Raw genomic sequence first — 26,072 nt, forward strand, 5'->3', positions numbered from 1 at the left:
ATGGTGGACCTGCTCTTTGTGCTCATGCTTCCCTTCTGGGCGGTGGATGCCGTGGCGGGCTGGTACTTTGGGCAGTTCATGTGCCAGGCGGTCCACGTGATCTACACCGTCAATCTCTACAGCAGTGTCCTCCTCCTAGCCTTCATCAGCCTGGACTACTACCTCGCCGTTGTCCATGCCACCAACAGCCATCGGCCAAGGAAGCTGTTGGCTGAGAAGGTGGTTTATGGTGACGTCTGGATCCCTGCCCTGCTGTAGATAGAATTGTACCTCGGTCCAAGTGAGTTTTATGAGAGTTAAAAGAAGTTTCAGGTTTACACGGCACCCATGGGACTCCTCCCGACCATGCAGCCTGGCAGAGGCTGCTCAGCTTCACGCAGACAAAAGTTCTCTCTCTCCGGACTCTAGACTCCTGCCTTTTCAAGGATTCCACAGGGAGGCGTGGTGGACAACCCTGATCGACCCCATTGGCTGAATTGAATTCACCTGGCCCAGGTGGGCCAATCCAGGTTTAGTGCCCACCCATGCCTACCGGGCGGGAAACCTGAGCCTCTGAGCATGTGCAGTGCACGACTCCTTGTTCCCGTGCTTGTTTCTCTGGGCATGCTTTAATGCTCCATCCCTACGCTAGAGCTACCTAAAAGTCCTGCCTATCCCTTTATGTCACTGGTAGTAGACAAACAGCTTGCAATGCACAAACCAGATTGATTTATTGTTGTTACTGTTACACTTAACATGAACGTCTGGCAGTTTGTCATGCAGCCTGGGTGGGCTGTGGTCAGAGGAGTGAGCTGCCTGGCCCTGCACAGGGCTCCTGCGGTTGTCCTGGCATTTTCAGGAAAGGGGGCCTGCACCCTTGGTGGGGTGGGGGGTCGGGGCTGGCTCACCTCAGGTGTGATTCCGTTGTTTTTGGTGTCAAATCAGGGCCCTATTTGGGGGAAGGGGGATGAGCGGTGCTGGTTGCATCTGTCATTTAGCTCAGACTAGATGGTCCAAAAGGAGACATGCAGACGAGATGTAAGACACATGACAGAAACAGTGTGTCACCAGGAGGAGGCTTCCACTGACAGCCGTGTAAACCAGGTTGTGTCGTGGCCCCAAAAGCTCATTCGGAGTCCCCAGCCCCTGCTTTGTGGGCCCAAGGCAGGACAAGCATGGTGTTCTTTGTGGCTTCAAGCCATGTATGAATCTGACAATGCTTATCAGTTCAAATGAGGACAAAGGTCTGCAGAAAATGTGGTCAGAGACAATGGTGGGTCTTGATGAATGGGCTGCTGGGGAGAGGAGCCTCTAGCCGAGGAAAAAGAAATCATGGAGTTTTGATGCCTCTATTCATATGCAAGAGGATTTACACCACGGTCCCATTCCTCACTGACAATGGAGAAATTCAGGTTTTTCTTAAAGTTTCATCTTGGTAGCATCATTTCATAGAGAGGTGGGGCACCCCCTCCCACCCCCTGCCCCCTGCCTTGCACACAGACACATTAAGCTTAAACAAGTCAGGGTCACAGTAGAAATTCTGAATCTGGTGGATTGTTTTGCTTTATTATTGCTTCAGACCAGAGTCTTGGGGCAGGGGATGCTCCCTCAGGGTCTCTGAGCCAAGGTTAGAGGCGACTCTGGAAATGGGCTCCTTTTGAAACGAAGAATTAAAGTACACGGTAACAAGTAACACAATTAGAAAACTTGTGGCCGGTCGAGTGGGATCCTCAACCAAGAGTCCTCCGGTCAAGGGCAACCTGCGTGTAGGGTTTGGCTGACTCTGGGTGATCGAACAGCCTTTCCCACACGTGCGAGGCTGGGGACAGCCCAGGAGCAAGGGTGCCACTTTGGTGTGGCTGCCTGCTTGTGCCAAGGTTCTTTGAAGTGAGGGGGCAACGCTATGAAACACAGTGTGTCCGCTCTGCCGGTGTGGCCCCTGTGAATCACTGGGCCTCTCCTTTGTCTGTTTAGGTTCCTGGTGGAATTTAACCTCTGCGGTTGGTGGCACTCAGCTATGACAGCTGGAGGTAAGCAGCGGCTGGCTTCCACGTCTGCCCTGGGAGCGACAGGCTCTGGGTCCCCTGGGAGCTCGTCATCGGAGTGCGTGCACTCAAAGCTCCCCAGGACGGAGTGATGGTTTCTCAGCCCCGCCGGCGGGAAGTCATGCTTTGTGCTGTAGACAGGGCCACCCATATCACATGAATTCCACAGGCGTCGTCCAGCCCTGGTTGAATGTCAACTTTGCCCTCTTTCTTAAGGAAGGCTTTGAGTTCCTGCACCACACAGGTCACTTCTCCAGAATGCCTGCAGGCCATGCTGACATTTCAGGGAGGCAGACACAGGCTGAAGGAGTGGGTAGCTCCCTTGTTCGTGTTTCTACTGATGCCTACACAAAGCCCACATCTGGCTGTAGTGCTGGCCCTGCTGAACACCCGTCACCGCGCTCGGGGACGGAGGGGAAGAGTTGGAGCTCTGTGGGCAGAGACCCTGGCTTCGAAGTCGGCACGTTAACTGATTTCCTTTGGGCCGAGTTTCTTCATAGTCAATAAGGAGCAAGTCCTAGGTTACCTGTGTGTGCATTTAGCAGTGCCACAAATCATGTGACAAACTGAGGACCAGGAGCCGTGATGGTGCTGCGGGTGCAGCGCCGGGCTGCTAACCACAAGATCTGCATCTCAAACCCCACCACCACTCCACCAGAAGGACCCTGGAGCCGCCTGCTCCCATAAAGGCACGCAGACTCGGGAGCCCTCTCTGTCCGACAGGCTCACTAGAGTCAGAGCCTACGACTGCCATGAGTACTTACCGTGTGCATGCACGTATGTAAAGTCTGTCCTTCAAACCATTTAACAGTACAGTTCAGCGAAGTCCTTTGAACAATGGCTCTGCTGTGCAGACATACACTATTTGGTTCCAAGTGTGTTTGTTTTTAGTCACTTCCAACAGAGCCTCTGTGCCCACTTAAGTCACTCCCCAGCTCCTGGTCACCACTCATCTTCTGTCCGCCCCTGTAGATTGCCCTATTCTGGACACTCCACATCAGTTGGACCATACAACGTCCAGTCTTTGGTGTCTGGCTCCGTTCGGCTAGCATCATGTGTCCGAGGTTCACCCACGGTGTTGCATGAATTTGAATTCCTCTGTTCTTTATAACCGAATAATGTTCTAGTCTGCATGTGGTGTACATCTGCCACATGGAGCCAGTCTGCTCGTGGGGACAAGACCATCACTCCACCTCTGGACTGTCAGGGATGGCGCAGTCAGCACGGCGGACACAGGTCTGAGGTGCCTCTGCATTTGGAATGGCTCAGGCGGTGCGGTAGTTGTACATTTAACATGTAGCAAAACCACCAAGCTATTTTCCACGGTAAATAAAAAACAAAAACAACAGTAACCCAAACCCTAAACCCATTGCCATCAAGTCAGTTCCGACCCAGAGTGGCCTTGTGGACCTTGTGGCACAGGGCAGAGCTGCCCACCTATGGGTTTTCTGAGACTGTGAGTCTGTGTGGAAGTGGACAGCCATGTCTTTCCCCCAGGGAGTGACTCATGGGTTCTGACAGTTGAACTTGAGTTAGCAGCGAGCACCTTAGCCATGGGACCACTATAAGGGTTCTGGATTTTTCCCCCCCGCCTGCTGGCAAACACGTTTTATTTCCTATTGTTGCTTTTCAGTGATTCCCATTCTATTGTTGATCTTGGAACAAGACCCAGTAACAGCCATTCATTTTCCTTAAGTTTTATGTACTCGCTGACTCCACGGAAGTGAACTTTTGAGCTTTTCTCTCCCTAAGGATCTTTCTGCATCTGTCCCAGACAGCACACACACTGAACTGTTGCTCTTCCCAACGGTCCCTGCCTCTCTCTGTTGCTAATGACTCTGGAATTCCTTGATGGCACAGCTGCGTCTTAGCCATGGTGAGGCCCTGCGCATTAGCCAGGAGGTCAGCCATTCAAACACACCAGCCAGCACTCGGGAGAAAACGGAGGCTCTTCGCGCCAGTAAAGATTCATCTTAGAAACCCTATGTAGAGCCACTACGAGTTAGGACTGACTGAAGGTAGTGGCTCTTTTAATGCTGGGTTTATCGATATTTCTTATAGAACTATCTATCTCAAAGGACATGTTTCCAGTTGACACATGAATGAAACCATACATTTTCTTTTTTAAAAAAACTTAAAGACAACATAATTATACCATTAACTTATAAAGGAAACGATGTGACGTTCTATCTCTATATACAATTTCTACTGTGTAGCATTATATGGCATTTGAGGTATTATGTTCCACACATCCTAATGTCCCCTGGGTGGGTCAGTATGACAGTTTCCACTGCATTGTTTGTCTTTGCATTTGATGTTTGCTCTACAAGAACTTTTTGACTGCACATAGTTATTATTGAAGTAATGTTCTCATGAGTGAAACAAATTTACTGAGATTAATGTTCATTTTATGTTCACGTCAAATTGACGTGTATCTGTAGAGTTAGGTATACCACACAAATAATTTCGAGCTTCGAAGGCTTGGGAGAAAATAAATCTGGATTTGTATCCATCTCATTAACTGGATAAAAGTCAGTGGTAGGAGGTCAATGGCAACTGTTCCTGTCATTGTCATTGAGAAAATCTGCATGTGTCAAAAGAATGTGTCCTAGAACGAAGTGTGAAGAGCCAGCAGCTCATCGGTGATGTGGTGCACACCAGGTGCTTGTCTGTGCTAACTATAGACCTCAGCAGTTCTCCCTAGGTCAGGCATGGCCATTACAGTCACAGATGTGTGGCTTTGACAAATCCGTCCATTTTTCTCTATTCAGAGAAGCAAGCCTGGTAACCCAGTTACTAGCTCCATGATCTGTAGTTTGTACCCCCAGCCTGTCCTTGGGAGAAAGACACGGCAGTAACCTTTTAATAAAATGGAAAAGGACTCATGGAAGTATCATGTAACAAGAAAAACGAGATGCAACACTGCATATGCCACAGAGATATCTATAAGGTTTATTTGGACGTGAAAACAGAATCAAAGACCCAATTAGTGGAGTTTTAGAAGCAGGCTTTATTGAGAAGCTTGCGGGCGGGTTCAGCAACTCAAGAGTATTGAGCTATTGAAACCGCACTGGGAAAAAATCCTGGTGGCTTTTTTATGCCCACTGCTGGCAGGCACAGCTGGGGAGGATCATAGCTTGGGGGGGATCTGCGCACAAAGGTGCTTCAGAAGGGAGAAGGTCGTTTATATGTCAGGGACAGGTGGAGTGACCTTATCTTCAGAAAACATTCTGGCTTTGGGATGAGCTGGTTCCAGGAATTTGGGGTTGAGCAGGGGAGGGGAGGTCGGTTAGGGGTCAGTCTTAAGAGCTAAGATAGAATTGCAGGACTCAAAATGGAGTGTGTTGTGCCAAGACAGGACAATATCATGGGGGGAGGGGCAGGACGTGGAACTAAGTACAGTCCGTAGTCAATGTGGCGAAAGGTGTCCAGTGAGCAGAGACCAAACTGGGGACATAGGGAGACAAGACTTTCCTGTCCTCAGAAGACCCCCCCACCCCCACAGTGGCAGAACTTTTGTTTGAAAATATGCAATGCTCAAGATGTAGGAAACCTGAGAGTTGGTCTATAGGGTACTGACTGCTGTCTATTTATTTTACTAGCTTTCCCCCAATTTTTAAATTGGGGGTGAAAAATTATACACCTGTTGTAGGGGATAAAAGGGACCCCACATTCAAAAAGAACTTATGGAGACACACTTATTAAGTCTTAAGCAGGACAGAGACAAATTATACAGACGAGGGAGACAGTCAGCACAAGGCCCAAATGGTGGCCAAGATTCCCAGAAACTCGGCTAAATAGGACATGGAGAAACCTGTCCGTCAGTCATGATGGTGGCAGATGAAAACACTGCAGCTGTGGGCAGGAGGAAGCTTGCAGGGAAGGGGCTGCACGGGGACAGTAAACCCATGCAGTTGGATGGCACATGGTTGGTTCAGGACCCTCCACCTAAGGCAGGTAGACTGTGGCTCAAGGCTATGTGGCACTCAAACGTGCTGCCATTGAGGAGGAAACACCATCTAATTAATAGCGACCTTATAGAATAGCGAGAACTGCCCTGCGGGTTTCCGAGGTTCTAAATCTAAACAGGAGCAGAAACTCTCGTCTTTCTCCCTAAGAGCAGGTAGTGCGTCTGAACTGCTGACTGTTCAGTTAGCATACTTCACTGAAATCGTGTCATCCCCAGTCTCATCAAGGACAAACGCCGGCAAGTCCCCAGGTGCTGGCTGCCCCTTCCCTGTCACAGGCAGGACTACAGAAGGAAGGTCTGAGATTTGGGAGAGATTCACTGTTTCAGATTAGAAAAGTTTACATAATTGGGCCAGCCCCCTCCCCCTTACCCTGATCTGAGGAGTATGACTCTTAGTGCCCCAGTTCCCATCAGGGGCACACCAGGCACGTTCCTGAGGGCGAGGCTGCCCCTGAGTGGCTGGCCACGTGCGGCACAGCAAACTCTCTGCACCTGAGAGCGAAGTGTTTTTACATTGCTTGTTAGAATTAACTCCGTGGCTGTGAGAGGTCAACGGTCAGAACTTAAAGGGAACCGGAATCTAGTGGAGACGCAGATGGATTTCTGGCTCCTCCGCCCTTACCTGCGGCTCTCCACAAACCGAGCGTTCGGAACATCAGCTCTCAGACGCGGCAGCACTGGACCCCGTGGAAGTGGGAGCCTCCACACCAGGCTTTGAGTCCTGGGAGGTAAGGGGGTCCTCACTACATGGGTGATGTGGGCGGACTGTCACAGGGAAGCCGCTTAACAAGACGGGACTGAGGGAAAGTGAGAATATTTATGAAGGAATCACAAAACTCTCACTGCCACTGAGTTGATTCTGACTCACAGCGACCCTACAGGATAGGGGAGAGCTGCCCCTGTGGGTCTCCGAGACGGTGACTGTTTACGGGAGTAGAGAGCCCCATCTTTCTTGGGAAGAGTGGCTGGTGGTTTCAAACTGCTGATCTTGTAGTTCGTGGCCCCAGGTGTAACCATTGCACCACCAGGGCTCCTAGTACCTAGGAAGACCAACCTGACTGTGTCCACCTGCTTCTTCCAGCTACGCGGGAAACCAAACCCACAGCCAACTAGCAGATCCTAAGTCACAGTGACCCTACGGGACCCAGCAGAACTGGGCTCTCGGGGTTTCCAAGGCTAGACTGCTTGACAGGAGCAGACAGCCTCATCTTTCTCCCGAGGAGCAGCTGGTGGGTTCGTACCTGCAACTCTGTGGTCAGCTGCTCAATGTGAGACCCACTGTGACACCAAGGCTCCCTGAGCGATGAATTTGGAGCCTTTGGCAGTCAGGGCATTGGGCGAAGGGGTCTTCAGGAGCAATCTGGCCCATGTGATAAGCCTTCTGGTTCTGATTGTCCTTTTGGCTTAGAGGTGAGCTTCCCCTCCGACCGCAGGTCTTGTCAGCTGAGTTCTGCCCTGCAGGTGGAGATAGTTGAAGGTTGACTTCTAATTGGAAACAGCAGAGCTGTATCCATTCATCATGAGAACTGGGGACTGCAGGATTGAAGCAGGAGGAGAGCAAAGGACGGGGAGCTGCAGCCAAGTGCTTTGGCGCAGCGTGGCCTTGTGCCGGCTCCAAAGACCCACGCAAGGCACCTGGTCTCTGTGGACTCTGAATTCCTCATTTTCAACGCACATAACAGCCGACCACATTACGTGACTGGCAGAGGGGAGGGTGCCTGTGCTTGGTTTCCCCTGGTGGTTCTCATGGCAAACAAACACCAAAACATATGGCTGTTTCTTAGGGGACTGCAAGGTGCCGAGGAAAGTGGGCTGGTCATCTCCCATGGTTCGACTTTTCCTAACTCCCTTTTTTCACTGTGCCAAGGGGCTTCAGTGGGGATCCAAGGCAAACACCCCTGTCCCCCTGCCCAGCTTTGTGATCTAGCGCAGGCACATGTTATTTTCTCACAGTGCAGGCTTTCAAGAAGTCCAGATCCAGGGTGCTGGCTCTCAGGGAATGTCCTTGTCCCTTCTCAGCTTTGTACCCAGGAGTGGTATCCATCCGCTTGCTTGTTATCATCTGTTCTCGGGACCTTACACAAGATTGCTTTAAGCCACATCTGATACAAATCCTGCCTCCTTACTATGATAAAGGAACCCTACTCTCCAAGCGGGCTCATGGCACAGGTTACATAGGATTTGGTAACACTTGCTTTGGGGGACACAGCTCCATCCAGAACACACACAGCCTTTAGACAGTGAGTTTCTGTTAATCAGTTGCCAGCTGGGGTGCCCTTTGCTTCATCCCAGCCATTTTGCACCTCCTTCCCCCTCCCCAAATCCCCATGTACACACCCCCACCCCACCACCACCCCCCACACACACCGGTGAACATTTGCTTTATCTGGAGACAAATAGCTGTGGTCACAACTAGGGGACAGTGCTGCTGGCATTTAGTGGCTCAGGCCTGCAGGACAGCCTGTGCCACAGAGTGATCCACCGCAGACATCCTCACTGCCCACTCCAGGTGCGGAACCCTCACCAGACACGGTGTGGGTGGCCCCATGGGAAGGGCAGGGCAGCCTTCACACGCCCTCTCTGGGAGGTAGTCCGGCACCTACACGCCCACACACCTGGGCAAGCGGTGGCCAAAACTGTAGCAAAAACAACCAAAAAGGACTCTGTGGCGTTTTGTCTCCCTGTTTTCCATCTTCAGAAGCTTTTCTTTAAGGCTTTTACAGCTCACTCCACCGCCACACCGAGGGACCTACTTCCCACGGACTGTGGCAAGGCCTTGTCACGTTCATGGTGCTCATCAAGGAGGGCTCCTTTTTCATGGGTGCTCTTCAGATCCCTGGAGCACACAGAAGTGTGCCTACTGGTAGAACCTGCCATGGGTGTTCAGCCAAGACCTGTCCCCTCAGCTGCCTGGGTGAGGTGTTCACACCGCCTGCCCTCCCTGGAGTCCCTGAGTCGAGCGGACTGATTGACCAAAATTACCCGCCAGCCGGGTCTGTAGCGCTCTGCTGAGTGTGGAGCTCGCCTTTCCTCCTGATGGTGAACAGCCACGCCTCCTGCTCCGCCCAGCGAGTCGGCTCTCCCCCTGCCCCCTCAGTGGGCTGTTGCCCTCTGAAGAAGGTCTTGTAGAGCAGGGGGCCTCCTCGACCCAGTGCCAGAAGGGGGCCGTTTGAACCAATGTGAGGCCATTGACCCGCAAGGTTCCTTCTAAGTGTACCATGCCCCGGCTAGAGAAAGCCCCTGAGCTGGACACGAGTTTTGTTTTAGCTGAAAATGGAATCCATAATTACACTGTTTATCTGCTTCATTTCCCTAATGAGGGCACTGTGGGAGCGCATTTCTGCTGGATGATTACAAAGGTTTCATCTGGGGGAAGCTGCACGGAAAGAGGAGCTGGCTGGCCCCTGTCTGTGAAAGGGGGTGCCTTTGCTGAGATGGAAGGGGGGCGGTTCAGCTAGGAGCAATCTACTCAAGTGTCTGCTCAGCATGACAGTGAGCCCCATCAGTGCTTCTGCTCTGGGTCATCGTTGCTAAGGGAAAGTGAAAGAAATGTTGTTGCGTGGACACTCCCCTGAGTGCTCTCCTCACAAGGCTCCAGGCCTCCCAAACAGCTGTCTGTGGTCAGGTCAGGTGGTCTGATAGTGGTGAGGAAGGTGCTGGGCTGGGACAGCCCGGGGCCCATGGCAGGCACTGCCACTCAGAGCACAAGGCAACTCCAGAGCATTGTCTTCAGTTCCCTGAGCTTTAGTGTGGGGGTCCTGGCTAGGTCTTGCTTTGTGCGTGATGCTGATGACTGATCACGAAAGGCATTTGGTCCACAGTAGGTGCTTCGTGGAGTGAGACCATGGGGGGCACAGCCTTGGTACATCAGGATGCTGGCCCAAATGTGGGAGATTCAGGTATGTCCAGGGGTGCCTCAGAAACACAGGCCTCAAAACAGCCACTGAAAACCTGATGGAGCAGAGCTTGCATCTGGTTCCCCGGACTCAGAACCAACCTGAGGTCCCCTGGCTGTAAGTGCTTCCTGCGCAAATGGATGTGGTGGTCACGACAGGGACCTTCTGAGCCACTCCAGGAGGAGTATGTCTGCTGTCGCAGCCCCCATTTCCACTCCAGGGTAAAACAGGAATCAGCCCAGCCGAACCCCATGCTCCCCCTGCATCTGTATTCGCCGAGAGGCAGGCAGTGGATCTGGCACGGCCGTGAGTTGAAGCAGTGCCCATGCTCTTGCTGGCTGCCTTCGTTGTTGGCGTCAAGTCCCATAGACGCACTGGCACGGCCGGCACCGACCTCGCATTTCCCACAGCGCTCCAGACCAAGGAAGGGCTTTGTGGGAAGCCACGCTGTGTAGATGCGAGGTGACCGGCCACAGCTTGATATGAAAGTTCATGTGTCTTCACAAAGGACAGCAGGGAAGGCACGGTGTCCTTTCAGTATTCCCTCCCAGCACTGTGATTCAGAGACGGACGTCAGTTCTTCCTTGGCCTTCTTTATTCAATGTCCGAATTTCAGATGTGTGGGGTGATTGAAAAGGCCACTGTTCAGGTCAGGTGCACCTTAGTCCTCAAAGCACCCGAGTCCCTGCTTCTCGACACTTTAAAGAGGTGTTGCACAAAAGTTTGGTGTGCCCTCCTCCCCGGAACCATTTTATTAGGAGCAGTATTGTACAATTGCTACCCCAATAAGTTTCAAAGCACGTCCTTCCTTTCTTGAACTCCTTGCTATCAGCACCCTTTTACCCCCACCCCGAGGAACATTTATTACAATTACTGTTTCTAGAGATTCTTCATTCCTGGGTTTCATATACCAGAACACAGAAAAATGCTTTAAAAATATTCAAAAAGGCTACCCACATGAAAAAATAACATAAAAAACAAACTCCAATATGAAAAAAACCCAGAAAATATTGAGAGCCCAATCAAGCCCAGTTGTCTCAGAGGGGAGGTCAAATGACAAGGCTTTAACCCTTCAAGTCAGGTTTGACATTTTAATCTACCATAGTCTTCCCTCCAACACTGTGCTTGGTACCCAGTTTATTCCTGTCCCTCCATCAGGGGAGGCTTATTCCCTGTGTAGATTTCACATGTATCTCGGGCTTCCACTGTCATCCGCAGCCTTCTGCACACCAGCATCTCAGTGTTGTTGGAACTCTGATCATAGTCCCTCTCGGGCTCTGAATGGCACAGTTTGTGATCCTCAGGGCACAGGTCTTCAGTGCAACGCAGTGCGTCCTTTGAGCTCTGCACTGCTGTTTCCTTGCACATGGGTTGTGGATCCAAGCGAGAGGAAATCTTGGTAAATCCTGCCTTTGCTCCGCTTATGCTTCAGTCTTGACGGTCTTTGCAGTGCCCTTTGACTTATTGAGGTGCGATGGTCTATATGTCATCCCACTGCTCCTCAGTCCTCAGGTCTTCTCTCATTAGTGTTCAGGGCATCACGTCTGTTCTGAAGTGTTCTCAAGAGCGTAGTTTGGTCTGTGGACTTGGTTTCCTTCAGCCTGACCTTGCACTGATCCACGGTTGGGCCTGGCCACCTTAGTTGGCTGCTGATAGCGAGCTTCCCCATCGTCTCTTCCCCCGGACATGGTCAATAGGACATCTCTCTGTTCCCTCTGGAGAAGTCCTCATCTATTGTTAAAAGTATATCTTCTAGGAGCAAGTCATTGGTTCTTGCAAAATCCTGTCACCAACCCAAGCTTCATTTCTATCACCAAGGCCATATTTTCCAACTACTGTCCCTTCCTCTTTGTTTCTAAAGCTTGCGCTCCAATCACCAGTACTGATCCATGCATCCTGATTGCTTGATCAATTTCAGACTGAAGATGTTGGTAGACTTCTTCACTTTCTGCTTTGTTACTTTTAGTAGCTGGTGCATACGTGTGAGTAATAGTTGTATTGACAGCGTTTACTTGTATGGGGATAGATATTATTCTCCTGCACAGACAGCACTGTACTTCAAGATAGATCTTGAAATATCCTTTTTGATGGTGAATGCAGTTCATTTCCTCTTGAATCTTTCATTCCCAGCCCAGTAAACCATCTGATTTTGTCATTCAAAATGCCATTTCAGCTCCCTAAGTCCTAGAAGGTTGATGTTTATGTATTCTGTGGTGGTCTCAGCCTTCCTATTTCCCAGGGGAGAATACTGGGGATTAACTGAAAGCGTCAGATGAGGGATTTGTACTATCAACTTCCCCACTTCAGAACCTTCCTGCTTACCACCGTGCTGTCCTATCTCATCGCGATCAGTATCTTCGCCACTTTAATGTTAGTGACGTTAGTAGAGAGCTCCGGGTGTTGCTTGTGTTTCCTAGCTGAGGTGCACGTGGTGCTCATTAGGTCTGGGCCCAGGACTAAAGTCTGTGACATGCCTGGGTCCATGTCGCTCACGGGCACCACCACCCTCGCCAAAGCCACCATCCAGAAATGGTGTCCAACTCCTAGTGACTGCACCCAGCAGAGTGGAGCTGTTCCTGGGGGTCCTCGAGACCCGACACCCGTATTGTCCTGTACTGTGTTGTTGAGTTACACTGCATCGCACTGTATTGTAGTTTGAGACAGTCAATCATCATGGAAGCAGACAACCTCATCTTTCTCCTGGGGAAATAACTGCTTCTGCTTTGAATTCTCGGCCTTCATGGTCACCAACCCAGACAGAGCTTCACCCATGGCCCCGCCAGGGCTCCGTAACCTCTGAAAAATGGATTTTCATTATCCCCAGTTTAAAAAGAATCAACTCAACTTGATTTGTTACTTGCCTCCTGGGTATAATTTATTTCAATCATTTCATCACAAAGATATTGCCCACCACCTACTTACTATGTGTTCCTGCATCGAACTAAACCACAAAGCAAGTCACCCAGGGGAGTCCAACCCCACACCCCGAGGGATAGGCAGGAACCTCCCCGTAGGGCCCCAAGGCTGTCTGTGATCATCATGGAAGCAGACTGCCTGCCTCCTCACCTCCTCTTTGGCCTCCTGCAGCACAACTGTGGGTTTGCACCACTAACCTTGGAGTTAGCAGCAGAGTGTTTGAGCTCCTGGGCCAGCACGCCCCAGGCTTTTGACTGTGTGAAAACTGACAAGGTGTGTACACTATGGGACAAAGAGCTTCATAGTAGTAAGATTCGGTCTGTGGCTGTGGTTCAAAGGCATTATGTATTTTACTATTTTCCTTCTATAATAAAACCATGCAATTGTATCATGACCTCTGTCTCACCCTAAATAATGTGGTCTAGCTTATATTTTATGTATTTATTAAGATATACATGTGCATTGTTGCTAAGCTCTAGAGAGGCTGAGGTCAGAGCCCCGGTGACTGATGTCCCAGAAAGTAGAATTCTTCTGCTGCATAAATGATAGCTGATAATGCCAAGACCACTGCGTGAGGAATTATAGGTTAGAGCGTAGCTTGGCAGGCACAGTGACTTGACTACAAGCTGCCCCAGATTACAAATGAGTTTTTTTTTTACTAAGTCTGTTTTTAAATCCAAAGACAATTAGGAATGGTTCATACCTAATATCAGTCAAATGTCTATTATGATCTGCAGTAAACCTTTTTATGCATAAGAAACACTAAAGAAAGACAGGCTAAGACACCTTTGGCCAAATAATACAGTAACAATACTAATGAAATGTGGTGATGCCTGCAACAAAGTAACATAACACCTGTTTGTGGTTATGAAGCACTGTAGGCGCCTCAGTTTTTAATAGCATTGGCTTGTGGGGTTCTAAGCACAGGTTGTAGGAGAGTCAGGCTGGCAGACTTCTACAACTGCCAGTTAGAAAATTCCATGGGATCTGGCGGGGCTTAGAACCAAACCCAGAGCCGTGGGAGCCTCAATCCATCCTCAGCTGCTCTGTGCGGGGCTCACAATCGGGAGTGCACACTCCTGAGTTCTTGATCCCGTTCTCCCCCTACCCCATATCCCTGCAGCACAGAAGTTGAAGCACACCCTGGAACCCTGCAACACGGAGTACCCCGTGTTTGTCTCTGAGCGCACCATCAAGGAGACCACCGGGAACATTGCTTGTGAAGACTGCTCTAAGTAAGGCCCCACCCCCCAACACACACATCCCCCCCCACGGGCAAGTGGGACACTGGCAGTTGGCTTGCAGAGAGACGGAAAGCATGGCTGCCCTGTTGTGTGGACATGTGTTCCTGTCAGCTGGGAAGAAGCATCGCTGGGTCTGTGAGATTCTTCCAAGGTGGCCCGCATTCAACTGCATAAGAACACCTCCTGGAATGGGGGAGACTCCTCCGTCCAGGTGCTTACTGGTTGGAGAAGTCCCAGTGGATCTTTTCACAAATGGATGGTTGACCATTTAAAAGTTGTCTCAAGGAATTCTCAGATCACATCCTTAAAACTAACTGGCCTTTGTGTTTTCCCCAATCTGGTAAAACGGTGTTGGTCTCCTGGTATCTCCATGTCACTGATGACTAATGATGCCGATGTTTTTTTTAACAGTTTTATTGATTACTTGGACTTCCTTGCCTCTTTGGTCCCGTGAGGCTCCTGAGTTGGTTATTTGGGTCTAATTTTTGCCTTGGATATTCCTTGTGTTCTAGATTCCATTTTGTTGAGTAGAGTTTTCTGCGCTCTTATTTTAATCTAGTCTGATTTATCCCTCTTTCCTTTCATGACTTGGTGTCTTGTTTTTTTTCCCCTTTATAGGAAACGATCATTTTATTGGGGGCTCTTACAGCTCTTTTTACAATCCATACACCGATTGCATCAGGCCTGTTTATACGTATGTTGCCATCATTCTTTTCTGGACAGTTACTTTCTATTGAGCCCTTGGTATCTGCTTTTGTTTCCCTCCCCGCCCACCTCCCTCATGACCCCTTGATAGATTATAAATTATTTTTATTTTCATATCTCACACCAACTGCTGTCTCCCTTCCCCCATGTTTTCTGTTATTCCCCCTGGTGGGGGTGTATGGTTTTGTGCCAATCATTGTGATTGGTACCACCTTCTCCCATCCTCTCCTCTCTTTCCCCTTACCCTTCTGGTATCTCTATCCCCACTCCTGTTCCTGGATTCCGTGTGTCTTCTTATCTGGACCTGTGTACATGCTCCGGTCTGGTCTGAATTGAGTAGCAGCACTGGGGTCATATGAGAGACATTTTCCTATAATGTCCTGAGTGCTTTCAAGCACTGCCTTTCCTGTGCAGGACTCTAATCCCCCTGGAAGTGATGCGTGCGTGTCATCAGGTGGAGTTCTAATTTCATCCTTTCCTGTGTTGTTGGTATGTTAACCAAGCTGTGCATTTCCTACGAGTGGTTACGACGCCCCCGTGCCGGGCGGAGCTCCGGTCTGTATGCAGGTTTGTTGCTCGCCCTGTGGTGTGTCAATGGTCCTAAGGATCATCACTTTAACTAGGATTTGCTAGTTAGGAGAGCAAGTGCCCGTTTCCTTCTAATCTACGTGGCTATTCTTGACTTTTTAATTTTTTTATATTAATTTTGGTATACTTTTGTTAAACCTGCATGAATGCTACGATTTTGATTAAAAGCAATATGTTTGTTATAGATGAATTTGAAGCCAACTGCTGTTGTAAATATTGGACCTTTTCATTCATAAACTGAGTATCTCTATGTACATCTTTTCAATGCCTTTGATACAGTATTACAATTTTATTTATGAAAGGTCAAAACATAGTATATACCTTTCTTGTCATCATAAGTGCTAGCTATTAAAATTACATTTTCTAATTGGTAACTGCTATTAGTATATCACTGATTTATGTACATTGAATAACTTATACATAGCAAATTGCTAACTGATCTTTTAGATTGAATTGCTTGTGTATACATTATCTTGGACTTCTTGCATAGGCAACAATATCATTAGTGAAAGTTTACCTTCTAATTGTCATTCTTAACTGGGAGTGTGTGTGTGTGTGTGTGTGTGTGTGTGTGTATGTGTGTGTGTTTTACTGCTCTGGACTTCTGATATATTGTTGAGTGGAAGTAGTGAGAATGTCAACTATTTTCAGGTTTAAAGAAAAGCCTTCTGTAATTCCATGTTACATATAATATCTGCTGTATGTTTTTCAAATTAGCCACTTAGGTAAAAGAAAACCTCTATGAGTTCTTGTTGCGGCTTCTGTTGTTTGAAACTTGTATGAATGTTGAACTGTATCAAACATTTTTTCTACATCCATTACTAGAATCACCTTCCTTTAATTTGTTAATTTGTTGATTTACACTGATGTCGTTTTCAAATTTTAAAACCAGTAAGTAGATCATGTATAATAAACATATATATAATAGTAAATACAGTATTTAACTTGAAAATAGTTATTTTCCAGGATGAATCTCCATGGTACCAGGTAGAGAGACACACACACCACCACCACCACCACCACCACCACCTCAGCTCTTAGCTACCCTCTATACGGTTCCTGAGACAATAAGTCTTCACAGGAGCAGACAGCCTCATCTTTCTCCTTGGGAGTGGTTATGGATTTTGAACCACCAGTCTTGCAGTTAGCAGTAGGATTCTCATATTCATATTCTCTCTCTTTCTCGCTCCCTCCCTCCCTCCTCCTACCCCTCCATATGTATCTAGATTTGTTTTGCTCATTATACTGTGGGCTTTTGATTTATGTTGAAAATATAAATCGTGTAATGTCATTTGGTTTTCTTCTTAAAGTTACTTCATTGTAACAAATCAGCCTCGATAGTTTCCCTCATTTTCTACTATCTGTAATATTTTGTATAAGATTGAATTATACATATATGCTTACTAAAACTTACCTAGAAAGTTATCAATGATTGATGGGATTTTGTGTATGTAGCTAGACTTATAACTACTAATTTCTTTAATGATTTGAAATACTCTCTTTTTGAAATGGCTTTAGCTATGATATTTCTTAGAAAGTTGTTCATTTCCATCTCAGTTTTCAAGTTTATTTGAGTGCATGTGTTAATTACATTCTATTTTGGTTTAAAACAGTGGTTCTCAACCTTCCTAATGCCGGGAACTTTAATACAGTTCCCCATGTGGTGTTGACCCCAACCATAAAATTATTTTCGTTGCTACTTCATCACTGTCATTTTGCTACTGTTCTGAATTGAGCGACCCCTGTGAAAGGGTCGTTTGGTTGAGACCCACAGGTTGAGAAAACCGCTGGATTAGAAGCTGCTGCTGTAGTTGTACTTTGTCCCTGTTTAAATTCTTGATGGTCCTCATGGATTCCCTCTCCCTCCCTTTCCCCTGCTCTCTTGTGGTCCTCCCCCTCCCGTCTTCTCACTGTCAGAGACATGTTTCTCATTCTTGTCCTTTAAGAAGGCATCATTGTTTCCGTGGTCTAGGCCTCTTTTTTGTTGTACCGTTCACATTCCACTTTATTTTGTCAGCTTCTTGTCTGTATGATTACCATGTGTCTGGGGGTTACTCTTTTTTATTTGCTAACTGTTTGCATATGATATTTTTTGTGTGCCTGCAGATGTCTATGTGTATGCTCCAGTCTATCCCCATAAAGAGTTTTCATTGTTGTTGACTTCTCACATTTTTCTATTATTATCATGTACTGATCTGTATTTTTGAAAAGAGTGATTCAGAATCTCCTAACTCGTATCTCTTTATTATTGATCACTATAGCATCATTGTATTCTGCTTAATACATCCTTTTAATTTTGTGGAGACTCGCTGTGTTTTGTGTGTGTGTGTGTGTGTGTGTGTGTTTTTAAACAAGCTGCATTCTGTAGTAGCTAGTCCTGGGATCGGTATGTATCCACTAAGGCAAATCTTCCCATATACTGTTGGTGTCGAGCTACTTAATATGCCAATTCCTCACCAGCATTATGGTTGGTTGACTTAGCTCTTCATATCATGCAGTTCATCTTACATTTTATATTTTGAAGATGCACTGCCATGTATCTTGTACATACGTGGGAGCATGGACTCTGTCCCAGTGGAGCAGTCCTCTTTGTCCATGGAATTGGACCTGGGGCCCCCCTTTGGCTTTGTTTGCGGAGAGAGCAGGAACTGTGGCTCTGCTCTCTGCGGATGTGTCGCCGCCGCCTCTGTGTGGATTCAAATCCACGATGAGGACTGCCGGAACTAAAATCCCTGCTTGGCAGTCTGCGGGGCATACTCCTAGGAGCGGAATTGCTCAGCCATGCAGTTGTTCTAAGTTTCAAAGGGCTGTTTTTGTTTCTGTGGTTGCAGTATGTTAAGATTACATCACTTCAGAAGAGGGCTCCAACTTCCCCACATTCTCACCAGCACCCCTCCCCCGTGTCCAAAAGAACAGCCGAACTAGTTGCAGAGAAGTCCAAACTCCCACATGCCTGATCTTGCTGAGCAATGAATGTCTCTGCACTCCGGGGCCCTTCTTTGGACAAAGTCTACTCAAGTCCCTTGCCCATTTTATAAATTGTTTGACTTTGTTATTGAGTGGCTAGGATGATTGATTTTTAGCAATTAAACCTGTACACATACAGCTTCCACATAGTTATCACCTGTAAGTTGCCTTTTCAGTTTATTGATAGCTGTACTGTGTTTTCAACCCACTAAATAATTTATTATCGTTGTCAATTTGGCCACCACTGTTTTTAGTGTAGAGTGCTTTTGGGGTGCTTTCCGGAATGGTGGTTAAATTTTCTCCTTTGTCTAGAGCAACAGTCTCAGCCTGTGGGTCGCGACCCCTTTGGGGGTCTAACGATCCTTTCACAGGGGTCCCGATTTATAACAGTAGCAAAATGACAGTGATGAAGTAGGAACTAAAATAATGCGATGGTTGTGGGGTCACCACCACATGAGAAACTGTATGGAAGGGTCGTGGCATGAGGAAGGTTGAGAACCATGGGTCTAGAGTGTCTTATTTAATATGTACTCGGCATGGGCCATTTCACTCCACGACCTCCCAGTGGTTGTCTTGTGTGGAGAATGTCCCACTGCCTTCTGGCCTTTGACTTTGCATCTTTGTAAGTATCTTGACTTTTCCTCCTGATGACGTTTTAGAAATATTCACCGTATGTTCATTGTTCTGAAATTTCCTAAAGTGTTCTTGAAATAAGTTTGTTTCATGAATTTATGTACTTTTCTCCTGATTCATTCCTTTCGAGGTGTATTCCAGTTAACTTCCTTCTGCTTACAGAATCTATTAGATTTTTAGTATTGCCGACCTTTTCATCGAATCCATGTAAGCGTTGTTTGCAAAGCTGTGCGTAATTCCGTGCAGTCTGTTCCTCCGAAGCCCCTGTCCCTGACTGGGATGCCCTCCTCAGACTGCTCCAGTGACTTCGAGTCTCGGGTTGCCACGCTGTGTTTCCCCATGTGTTCACTTTCCTTCGTGGCGGGTTGTTTGCTCGTGTGTTTTGTCCGTTTTGACTATGAACTGATCTGTAATATTGTCATTTCTGTTGTAATAGAAAAGAATTCGAGTTGCTGGTCACAGTGGTTGGCATCTGGGCTTCTATCAGGCATCTGATTAGTACTGACTGCCTGAGAATAAGTGTCATCAGAGTCGTGAACTGTATAATTACCATAAATATCTTTCCCAACTAGGGTCTAGTTCAGGCTTTAAAGATGGCGCTCTCTGTCCGGAGCTCTCCGTCAGCAGCAGAGTATTAGTCTTTCATGCTTAGCTATGAATGTTCGGGCTGGCTTCTAGTGCCCTTTCTACTAAGATTTTTTTGGGGGGCAGATCTAAACAATTTTGTCTTATGATTTCATCCAGCTGATCGAAGTGTGCAGACCAGGATGACCTCCAGGGTGGCCGTCTCCGGTGCTGGAACTGTGTGTTCTGGCTGTGGCTACGCCAGCCCTGCCACAGGCGAGGGCTGAAGGGCAGTGTGTGCAGGAGCTCTGAGGACGAGGCATTCAGAATGGGGACCCTGAGTCTGCTAGTCTGGCAGTGCCGCCTTTGGCAAGGACCTGACGCATGGACGCCCAGCTTCCTCAGTCATTTGGGGCTAGTAATAGTAAATGACTCCTTAGCTGGGGTGGAAATTAAATGAGAGAATGTGTGTTATGAATGTGATACAACGCCTGGGCCACAGTAAGGAGTCACTAAATGGCAGCATGTTGTACATGCATACCATCATATGTGTAACAGGTTTTTAACTTCCAGAGACTAACCTGTCAAATGTTTAATATTCCCATAAAGTAGTCTAACATCACTGTACCACTGCTGAAATCCCCATCGGCTCACAGCACAAAAGACACCTATGAATGATGAGAACACTGTGAACCATGGTCCATGGCCCTGGGGTTCTGAGAAGTAGACTCCAGTGATTCCATGATGATTAGGGACCTTTTGGCTAGAGTGATGCTATACCCTGGACCATCCTCACTGCGAAGTCCATGAGTTGGCCAATAGCTACTATTGAGTGATAGACGGGTATGTGAAATGGAGGACAAGTCAAGGTTCTTAGTTCCAGACTAAATAAAAGCTATCAAGGAATCAAGATGGAGGATTGGGAGGGGAAATTGGATGCTCCCTTACTGGCTCATAATTAGAAACCCAGGGTAAGAGTGAAGATTGATTCACGCTAAATGACACGAGCATTTCAAACTAAAGAGACGACCATTCTCATCCGATGGGAGATGGTTACAGTCTCCCCAAGGCCCAGAAACCATTCTGTTTGGGAGAACACACAGACTGAAAGGCTTGCTGTGGAGAAGGAGGCGTCTCCACCAGCCACAGAGGTTCAGTGCCATTCAGGGCTGAGGGCTCGTGGGAGACAAGAAAGTTGAGCAAGGCCCAGGGCAGTTTGCTGGCAGCAGGGAGAACAAGGCAGCGCAGACTCTGAAGAGGACTCCTGTCAAAGTGTTCTTTCCGGCCACCAACAGTTCAGTCACTCACCAGAAGCAAAAACATCAAAGCCTGTGTGCGGCTCTTGTGCATTTTCTTTGCTTTTCCTGTCATCTTTTTGAAGCGACTCCGTAAATTCTACATTCCACAGGTGCTCTGATTACCGACTGAAAGTTACCCAGCACCACAGACAAGCGAGCGAGGGAGGGAGGCGGGTGCCTTCCTCTTTTTGCTTCGCTGGGCTGATGAGATGGTCTGGAACCCAAATTGGGGAGGGGGGAGTCTGCATCCTGTGGAAATATACAAGCATACTCTCGACCCGCTGTTATTAAAAGGTCAGGTCCTTTCCATTAACCTGTAAGTGGGTCTTTCCATTTGACCCAGGGCTTTGCAGTTTTTTTCTTTTTCCTAATGTCTTAAAATAGGAGTTTGCCCTTTCTCATCAGAGTTCAAAGAATTTAACTTAAAAAGGGCATGGTTTAGCAATGATGAGGAGAAATATGTTTGAATTCCCCAGCCATTAATTTCACAATTTGAGTTTTTAAAGTTTGATGAGCTCTTTCCACAGTAGCTTGCCCTTGAGGATTATAGGGGATCCCTGTATTATGTTTAATGTCAAAATTAGAACAAAAAATCTTAACTGCTTTGCCAGTGTAAGCAGGAACATTACCTGTTTTAAGAGCTCTGGGTATGCCAAGATAAGCAAAGCACATGAAAAGATGTTGAATTATGTCCTTATATGGTTCCCCTGTCCTAGCAGAGGCCATAATAGATAAAATTACTAAAAATTGAGATATCAGTAGGGTAATGTATTTAAATATTTATTTTAAATAAAAAGCGTAAGTAAAAGGTCAAGTCATTTAACATTAGTAAACCAGCACAGTAAGTGGTAAAAGGTTCAACAAGAACAATAAGGTATCAACAATACCTTAGGAGTACTATTCTCTGAACTCAGCAACCACGCTAAAGTGTAAAGCATTAAAACCCTTCAAAACTGGATTCCTCATCATCCGTATCCCATTGCAGAGCTTCAGCTGCTGTGAAGTTATCACAGACGCTGTCCTCACTGAGATCGCCATCACTGCTGTCATTTTCATACGAAGCGCAGTCTTCACTGCCATCCATAGCATTACTAATACATTTCTGGAAGGCACATTGCACTAGGCCTGTCACATTTATTTTCTGACCATTTTGGAAAGCTGCATTGTATCTAGGTGACATCACTGTCTCTGGCCCCCAGTCTGGGATGTATCCCCACACCATCTCTCCATCCCAGGTGAGCATGGGCACGCATGGGCACACATTCCTTCTTGCTGTCTTCAGACTGGTGGGTAGGGGGCAGCCTCTGCCTCCACGTGTTGTAATGACACCACTCCTGTAGGGTGAGGACCAGGACCACCCCTACTGTGACCTCATGCTGAGTGAATCACATCTGCAAAGACACCAGTCGGCGGTCCAGGGGAGGGCACTTCCTCGTGGTGTCTCCCAGCTCCTGGGGGCCTCAGGCACCCCTTGACTTGTGGCCACATCTCTCCACCCTGTCTGCACCTCTGTTATAAGGATGTCACTCATGTTCCAGTGACATGCTAATTGACATCTGTAAAGGGCCCGTTTCCAGTAAGGTCCCGCTCACAGAACCCAGACCAGCACCTAGCCCTGCCTCTACCCCCTACAAGGGAAACCCCTCCCCCAGTCCCTCATGTGCTCCTTGAAGGGAACATTACAGGGTGGTCTCGAATGCAGTGTCACCTGTGCAGTTATGACACCATGACCAGATGCCTGAGCAGGAAGTTCCCCATCCCTCTCGACCAACCCAAGGCCCTGCAGCTCCTCAGCTAGGTGCTCCCTGCATTATCCAGCCTGTGGTGCTCAAGTGGTCCATTTTCCAGCTCTAGCCACCCGCTTGGGGTCACCCGGCTTCCCTGGGCTCGGGGAGGGCAGCTCTGTATAGGACCCCACACCCTCTCCACCTGGCCTACATGGTACAGTGGGGTTACGAGAACAGGGGCCAGGTAGAGGGTCCTGGAGAGGAGCCTCTCTGGTGCAGTGGGTGAGGCATTGGGTTGTGCACTGTAAGGTCAGCAGCTTGAAACCCCCCCACTGCCCTGAGGGAGAAAGACAGGCAGTCTGCTCTGGTAAAAGCTGACAGCCTCAGAGACACGCGATGTCAGTGGTTGTGTGCATGCACCCTACCATGTGGTCAGGGGCAGCCTGCCCAATGCGGCAATGTCCTTCTCAGGTTCCATGAGCCCTTAGATTCTACCACCCCCTTAAGTCATGACAGCTGGGGTACCTCTCAGTGCTGGGGACCCTACAGGGAGGCCCTGAGCCCCGTGTGGAAAGGGATGTGTTCAGTGTCTGTGGTAGCTGTGACTGGCATCACCCTAGAGTGAATCCCTGAGATCCTGTGGGATGTGACAGCAGGGCCCACAGTCCAAGGGCTCCCAGGTGGAGCGAGTCATCGGCCACCCACCACCCCCCCACCTCCCCCACCCCCCCACCCCCCCCACCCCCCCCACCCCCCCACCCCCCCCACCCCACCCCCCCATGAGGGGTCTGCAGTCCTGGCCATCCCCACTGGCGAGCAGCAGCCACTGGCCTGAGAGCTGGCTTCACATGCAGGTGTTAACTGGACAAGGAGAGCCAGCCACCTGAGGTAGTCATCCTGGTGTACAGGACCTTGGAGAACCTGCATGAATACCTGGTTTCCTGCGTCAAGAAAATCTTTGGAATCATGCTCAGCCCGCGGGGGGGGGGGTGTTGTCAGGTGTACCCCTTGGAGGGTGGGTCCATGAGGGTCCCGCATGGGCAGCAGGGGGCCACCACCTGCCCCAGGCCTGGTGGGGACAAGGATCCAGGTGTGACACCCAAAGACGAAGAGTGGAGGGAACCAGACCCTGGAGCTGTGCCTTCCCTGTGGGCCCTGGTAGTACAAGGTCTTCAGCACACAACTCCTTGTCTGAAAGCTAAGCTGCTCACCATGTTTCATCCTCCACAAGTTTGGAGACAGGCCTGTTCCAGGAAAGCCCACGGTGGCCACAGGACAGGCTGGGCTTCATGTCTGGAAGCCCCATTTTCTGTAGTGAAGCTGCCTGATGTTAACTCCTGGGGGGTGCAGGGAGTATCTGCTGCACCCCACAGCCCTATAAGGATTGTGTGTCTGCAGGCCCCCTTCTGTCGAGACATTGCCCTGACCCCATCCCGGCCAGGGAAAGAGCGGTCCCCACCCGCAGTGCCCATGAAAGGGCTTGGACAAGTTTAAAGCAGCAGCCAAGCCTTTCTTATGAGGTGGCTCAGGGTGGACTCAGCTTCGAGTGAACTTGGGTCATGGCAGCCTGAAGTCCACCAGGAGAACACCCCTCCTCATCCCTGTGTGCCTGAGCCCACAGCTACAGCCACTGTGTCGGACCATCTCATCCAGGGCCTTCCTCTGTGTCGCTGCCCCCTCTTCTTGACCAAGCACACCATCTTTCTCCAGCAACCAGTCTCTCCTGACGACATATCCAAAAGCCAGGAGACCAAGACTTGCTGTTCTCACTTCGAAGGCGCATTAAAGCCTTCCTGCTGTCAAATCAATTGACTTGCAGCAATCCTACAGGATGGCAAAGAGTAGAGCCGCCCACTCTAGAGTGGGTTTCCGAGGCTGTCAGTCTTTACAGCAGACAGCACAGCTGGTGGTTTTGAATTGCTGACCTCAAGATAAGCAGCCAATAGCGAGCACCACTCCACCAGGCAGCCATGGCAGCTGGGTGCCTGCTCCAGCTCCCAACAGCACTCCCATGTGCATCAGTGCGGAACTGCATGCAACAGGGTTTCCATTGGCTCAGTGTCTGAAGTTGCCAGCCTTTTTTTTTTCAATGCACACATGGGGGCACATGAATGTCCAGCCCTCTGGCCAGTAACATGCTAGCTGTTAGTACCATCAGTGGTCACCGAACAGTTCTTAGATGAGGGAGTGCGTTTACTGGTCAGGGGGTCGGAGAGGTTGGGGGACTGAGAACTGAGGGCCATTTGTGACCTTTAACGTGTGATTTGTGCTGGTTCTGATGACACACACCCCCTCCCGCCTGCATGATGGGGTCCCCTCAGAGTGAGTCCACCTCTGGAGAGAGGTGGTCATTGTCTGGCCCTGGCACAGTGGGCAGTGTCAGCAGGCAGCCTCCAGCTTCCCCTTCCTACCTCTGCCCCCAGGAGGTCCCCACTCTGTGACAGCTGTGGGCCTGTGGCGGCCAGGTGGTGATGTCCTACGATGACCCAGACTCAGTGAGCAGACACCCAGGGCTGTGACCAGCCAGAGCAGGGAATTCATCCAATACCTAGATACCATTAAGAGTGGCAGCCACCCAGGTAGGTCCAGGGGTGTGTGTATGTATGCGCAGGTGGGCCAGGGAAAAAGAACACTGATCATGTGGGGACAAGGTAAAGGTGGTGATGTTGCTGGGTAGTGAATGTATTTAATCCAACAGAACTATTTGCTGTAAGGGAGAACTTCATGTCATGTGCACAGCGGGTTACACCTTGGGCTGCTCACCCAAAGGTCAGCAGTTCAAACCCACCAGCCGCTCTCCAAGGAAAAAGACCAGGCTGTCTGCTCCCTGTGAGTCAACATCTGTCGGTGGGTTTATATATCATCTATGTATCTACCTATCCATTAGCTCCTTGGGAGCCAGACCCTCTGCTCCTGTAAAGACTGACAGCCTGGGAAACCCACAGGGAAACTCTGCCCTGTCCTGCAAGGTCACTGTCTGTCGGCATCCACTCAATGCCTGAGGGATTTTGCTCTGATCTGCTCAAGAGCAGAGGACCAGCTCATTCTCCCATGAGATGCTGAGGGTGGGTTTGAACCTCTGACCTTCTAGCTGGTGCTTAATCATCTCATTGCCACGGATCCTGCTTATGAAACCCAAGTTAGTTCCAGCTGAGCCTGAGGATCCTGCAGCCTATGTTCAAAACTGCCTCCTCCCCCACCCCACCCCCCGCAGATGTGGACTGGGTTGGGGGGTGCAGAAGCAGGGATGGAGGTGTGGGATATGAGCCGTCTGCCCCCGCCCCCACCCCCACCCCCTGCACTGTTCCAGATAGGCTGTGTGTGGCTGGCATCAACCTGATTGAGAACCTGGGCTACGTGTTGGTGCATCCCTCCCAGTCCCTGGAGACCATGATGCTGCCCGACCTGGGCTTCCGAGTCCTTGAGCAGTGCCCAGGGCCCAAAACCCACTGTACCCACATCATCGCGGGTGACTTCATCGGGGTCATCAGTTTTGTCAGTGACATCACACAGCTCAACAACAAGCTCCTGGCCTGCTGA

The 26,072-nt window shown here is 49.1% G+C and overlaps 1 pseudogene; it reads left to right on the top strand.

Moving 5' to 3' along the window:
• On the top strand, positions 1-26,072 carry LOC142444730 (PI-PLC X domain-containing protein 1-like; annotated as a pseudogene).

The sequence above is a fragment of the Tenrec ecaudatus genome, chromosome 4 (assembly GCF_050624435.1).
Source record: "Tenrec ecaudatus isolate mTenEca1 chromosome 4, mTenEca1.hap1, whole genome shotgun sequence".
Classification (NCBI taxonomy): domain Eukaryota; kingdom Metazoa; phylum Chordata; class Mammalia; order Afrosoricida; family Tenrecidae; genus Tenrec; species Tenrec ecaudatus.